Below are 6,000 nucleotides of genomic sequence, written 5' to 3'. Positions count from 1 at the left end.
AATAATAGATAATTTTGTTATTTGTTTAGAGTTTTTATTTTTTGTTGTTTTGGGTCAATGTTAGGCCAAGCTCAATAACTGGGGATGGTCTATAAGGGGTAATATGGATATTTTCATAAATTAAAACTATCTATTACAAAAAGGATGAACATGAGGTATTCGACACTCATAGAAAAGAAGTAAATTTTGTTTTACTCTATCTCTTAATTTTTTAGATTTTTCTCTCATCTCATCTATTCTCTATTTTCTTTTTTCTATTATTTCATCCTTCATATTTTCCATTTTAAAGGAAGTTATCAGTAGTGGTTATGATTCCAAAAAGAACTGCATCAACAAGATCATTTTTTCCCTCAAAAACTCTAGGAATAAAAGAATTAGGGAAAAAGGTTCAGGGTTTTTAAGAAAAGCGTTTAATAGGGAATTATCCATTGGAAAATCAAAGTTTTAGGAGTGTTTGGTTACCGAGAAAGTTCTTAAGGTTTGCTTAGATTCTCTTTTGTAAATCTGTAAAGATGACGAAGAGAAAAAATTTTATGTTTGATTTTGTGTTGCATTTGGAAAGAACATTTTTGGAATTTGAATTCTTTTGTCGACCGTTGGATAAAACTGACCGTTAAAAGCTTTTTGGGTTTACTAAAAGCCTTTTTTGTGGTGGACTCAAAAGCCCATAGGTTTTTTTTATATTAATCTAGTTGTGTTAATACTTTTGCATAAATAAATCATATCCAGTCATCAAAAATTAAAAAAAAAATAAGTAAGTCTTCACATTATTTTAATTATCCATATTTGATATTATAGATATTGAAAATAAAAAATCTATCTTTTCAATGAATTAAAATTATTACATTAGGAACTATTTATTACTACATTTAATACAAAAATATTGTTATAAATAATATGCTAAAGACAATAAAACCTAAAAAAAATTGATTGTAAAATTTATTCAAAAAATAATAATTAATCATAAAATTTATTCATTCAAAGATAATATCAATATCAATAAAAGTCTTTAACTATTAAAATTGAATTAAATTATCATTAAACCAACATCTTGTTGGTTTTATTCTTCAGGTTGAAAATAGAAACATAAATGTTTTGCATGTAATTGTCATGAAGTATCAATTTAATTGAAAATTGAGAATATCAATATTGAAAGTAATATATTTAATTAAATTTGCACACATATGTAAACAATCATTTTAATTATAAAATAATAATCTTTAATTGAAAAAGAATTTGCTTAAACAATTGACAATTTAAAAAAATTATAAAATTTATTTTTAAAAAATTCATATATTCTGTCAACGAGATTAATCAAATTGTAAGAATTTAATAATTATAAAATTTAAATTCAATGCACACATATAATAATTCCTTTTGTAAATGATTTATAAATTAAATATAATTTTTATTGGAATACATTATATGCTCTAACTCTTTTTATGCATTCTTTTGTCCCATATTATTTATTATGTATTAATTTTTATGGAGTTTAAGAAAAAAATATTTGACTTTAATGTATTTAATATTAAATTTTAAAAATTTTTAATAAAATTAAAATTTCATAATTTTTAACATCAAAAAGTAAAAAAAAAAATCATAAAAATAATTTTAAAATGTAAAAAGGTAAGAGTTTTAGATATTCAAAAAAAATAGAATACTTCAAAAAAGAAAAATAAAAAAAAACAAAAGATTATTTTTTTGTAAAAAAAAAGTTCATTTATCTATTAAAAATAACAATGCTTAATTTTTAAAGAAAAGAAAAAAAAATTGGAATAGATCCTAATTTACGAGGACTTCTATAGTAAGTTTAAGATTTTTAGTCTTACAATAAGGTCAATATGAAATATCATTAGATTTGTATAGTTATATATCAACCATCGAATAAATTTTAAAGTATAGAAAAGTAAAACCTATTTATCAAGGAATGAGATTGCAAAACAAAATTTATTAAATCCTATACAAAATTTAAATAATGTTCACTTAGGTAAATTTTTTTTATTTTTTACTTTACTACATGTTTATGAAATTACTTAAAAATAAAAAACAATAATTAAAAATATTTTTTAAATTTTTTTATGTAATTGGTATTGTTTAAAATAATTGAAAAGTATTATAAAATAAAAAAAATTATAACATAAAATTCTTTCAAAGAAAAAAATTAATCTAAAAGAATTTATATTTTAAAATAAAATAAAAAAATTATTAAACATAATAGATGAAAGAAATAATAAAATTTATATCTATTTAAATAAAATGGGATAAAAATGTCATAACATGCTAAAAAAAATTATTTTAAACATAATTAAATATTAAAAAAAGCTTTAGAAGAATTATTTACCATAAATAATTAAGTTAATGACGTGAATTTAAATTAATAATTTTTCTTATAAGTATATAAAAAATAGTTAAAAATACTTTTACGGATAAAAAATAACATAAAAGAAATGATATTTTAGAATAAAAAATTAATAAAAAATTTATTAATGTAAGTAGGTGAAAGGCATTGTAAAAATTTTATCATTTATCGTAAAATATGTTAGAAGTATCGTAACAACTAAGAAATAGTTATGATAATTCTAAACGTAACAAAATGTAAGAATAATCATAACAAAATATTATTAAAATGTAAATAATTAAGTTAACAATATAAGATTTTAATTAATTATTATTTCTCTAAAAATATAAAAATATCAAATAAATAAAAAAACAAATAACATAAATAGGTGAGAGGAAATGTAACATTGTCGTAACGGTTTTATAATCGCTAGACGTAAAGAATTTTAAAATCAAGAAAATAAAATGGGAGTCGCCACCAATCTGTTTTAGGGTGTGATTGACTACCCACAAGTTTATCTTTTTAATAAAACTATAAAAGTGGATTTAAAGTTTATCAAAAAGATAAATTTTGATCTATGAAAAATTAGATTAGGCTCGAGAGTCGGTTACGTGTGGAGAAAGATTAGCACCCTCACAATGCCCATAAATTGGTACCATTGAATTATGCACTATTTTCGGTGTTGGATAAAAATGGTTTTAATTTGAATTTAATACTAATCCCTTTCATTTGAAAAAATAAAGATTTTGCTAAAGCTTTTTATTTAGGAGTATTGAAAAAATATTTAAGTTAAAAAATTATCTTTAAATTCTCCAACATCTAGGTAGAATTTAAAATAACTATTTTCGCTTAAGATTCAACACAACAATTCTTAAAATGAAATAATACTTTTTATAGAAGATAATTGTTAATGACTCTCTAACATCTAGGCAGAGTACTACTTCTTTCGGAATGCTATTTTTATTTTATTTTATAATATCACAAATAAAATGTACTGCCTTTTTTTTCATTATAGAACATTTCATCATCAAGTAGTAAACAAAAATTAAAGACAAAAGACTGCAGACAACTACCAATGATAACACGCTAACATATGTATGTCCATGAATGTTATGTGGGATGAAATGCAATTTTAAAGTTGGGTTCTTAAGTATAATGAGACCACCCTGACTCTCCAACATCTAGGCAGAGTTTAGATGCGACTGTTTATATTTAAGATCTCATTTTTATTGGTACTTTTTATTTAATAATCACATTATTAAAGCAAATTAAGAATTCGTGTGAAAAAACTTAATGAAATAAAGTTTCTTAAATACCCCATCATCTAGGTGGATTCGGAAACAAATCATTTCATGTGAGATTTTCACACATATCCTTAAGGTTTCGAAATAGATTTACGGTAAAGGTTTAGATCGAGGTTTTAAAGATTTGGTGACTTTCGGATGATGATTTGGGAATGCGTACCAAATTTGAGGTTTTTAGAATTTAGAATTTTAAGGTTTTGGACTTTTAAGGTTTAGGATTTTGGATTTTGGATTTTGGATTTTGGGATTAGAGTTTTGAGTTTTAGATTTTAGGGTTTAGAGGTTTTAGAATTTTTTAGGGTTTGAAGGGTTTAAGGTTTCATTTTTAGGGCTCAAAGGGCTTAGGGTTTCGTTTTTAGAGTTTGGAGATTTGTGACTTAATTTTAGGGTTTGGAGGTTTAGGGTTTGGATTTTTAGGGTTTGAAGGGTTTATAATTTAATTTTAGGGTTTGAAGGATTTAGAGTTTCAATTTAAAGGTTTATTCTATTATTATTTTTTTTAAAAATGCGAATATCTCTAAAAATTTTCAACATCTAAACGAATTTTCAGAGTAAGTTCAATTTTTAGGATTTTTTTAAAAATTAATTAAAATTTTTCGTATATATATTTTTATAAAAAGTTATTATTATTATTATTATTATTATTATCCTATTTATACCATTTTTTATTATTTAATTTTTATAAAATAATTCTCCAACATCTAGGCGAAATTATTTTTAAAAAAATATTTTTATTCCCTCCAACATCTAGGTAGGGAAAAAATATTATTAAATTTTTATTTTTTTTAGATTATTATTATTATTATTATTTAGCATTTTTAGTATTTTTTTTTATCCTATTTTATTTTATTATTATTAAAAATAATCAAATATGTATTCTAACAAATTAAAAAAGTTATTATGCATGAGTATAAAAAGACACTTAAAATAACAAAAATAATAATATATAAAAAATATAAAATTCACAAAAAAAAATTTTTTTTTACCTGAGCAGACAGGTCAACAATCCGATTAATGTTGGTCATGACCGGTCTGATCGATTCGATGGTTCAATTAACTGTTCAGGCGATCCAGTGGTTCAGATCGATTCGATCAATTCACTGATGGTTCATCTGGATCGGTTCAAGGTTGGCTGAAAAGGGGTCATGGGTCAAGTTGCACGGATCCCAAGTCAGATCCGGGTTGACGCGTGGATCCCTTTTGTCCAAAATGATGTCATTTTGGGTTTTTTCCCTCTATATAAAACTAATTTTTTTTTTTACTTCATTCTTACCTTTCAGCCAAAAAAAAAAGGTCAGAGCTCCAAAAAAAGCTCTAAAGGCTTGATCGGCTTCTGATCGTCGGTGGCCACCATGCCTACCGCTGTCAATGGGCCGTCGATAATCGCCTCCGGTGACCCAAATCTATCAAACTTTTCCTAAAAACTCCATTTGAGCTCCTAAGTCCAGATCTAATCTCTTTTTCATGAGAGACGACCCCAATCGATGTAGATCGAGGTTTTCGGGTTCGAAGTTGTTGAGTTCTTCTTTTTTTTTAAGAAACTTCAAACTAATGATTTTTTTTTTGTTGCAAGTATCTCCTTGACGTTGGGTTCCTCGTCGATTTGGTGAGGACTGTGATTTTTTTTGTTTTTGACGGAGGTGGGTGGGTTTTGTGTATGTTGTTTGGGTTTTTTTTTTTTTTATGTGGGAGGCTAGGACTTTCAAGACGAAGGAAAGTTGAGGTTTTCTAATGTGTTCGAGAGAGGTCTCTTCTCCTTTTGAAAGGGAAAAATTGAGGCTTTAAAAAGATGAGTGTCTGAGAAACAGGGGGTGCTGATGGGGCTACAGCCCCCTGGTGAGGGGACTGGATAAGGGGTGGCATGATGGCTACGATAAGGGGTGCAGGTGGCTAAGGCAGAAGCACCAGTCTTTTATTATTATTTTTTTATCTTTTCTCTTTTTTAAAATTTTTTAAATAATTTTTAATTTTAATTAAAACCAATATTATTATTATTAATATTAAACAAGAACTGAAAATAATAGATCCAAATAAAATCAGTGTCTACAAATATTCATATTATTTGATGTAAAATAGATAAGAAATATCATAAGATACTAAAAAAGTTATAATAATTCTAAATATATTGAAAAGTAAGAACAAACGTAAAAACATTATTGTAACATAAATAATTATGATGATAATATAAAAATTTGATTAATTATTGTTTTGTGTGTGTGTGTATATATATATATATATATATAAAGAAAATAGTTATAAATTAAAAAATGGTAACATAAACAAGTGGTAAGAAATATAAAATTAATGTCATTTGATGTAACTGTAATATACTAAGAAAGAGATAACAATTCTAAACAT

Source organism: Durio zibethinus, chromosome 24 (genome assembly GCF_047325235.1).
Source record: "Durio zibethinus cultivar Kanyao isolate XHJ-2024 chromosome 24, ASM4732523v1, whole genome shotgun sequence".
NCBI lineage: Eukaryota > Viridiplantae > Streptophyta > Magnoliopsida > Malvales > Malvaceae > Durio > Durio zibethinus.
This window is presented reverse-complemented; position numbering follows the sequence as displayed.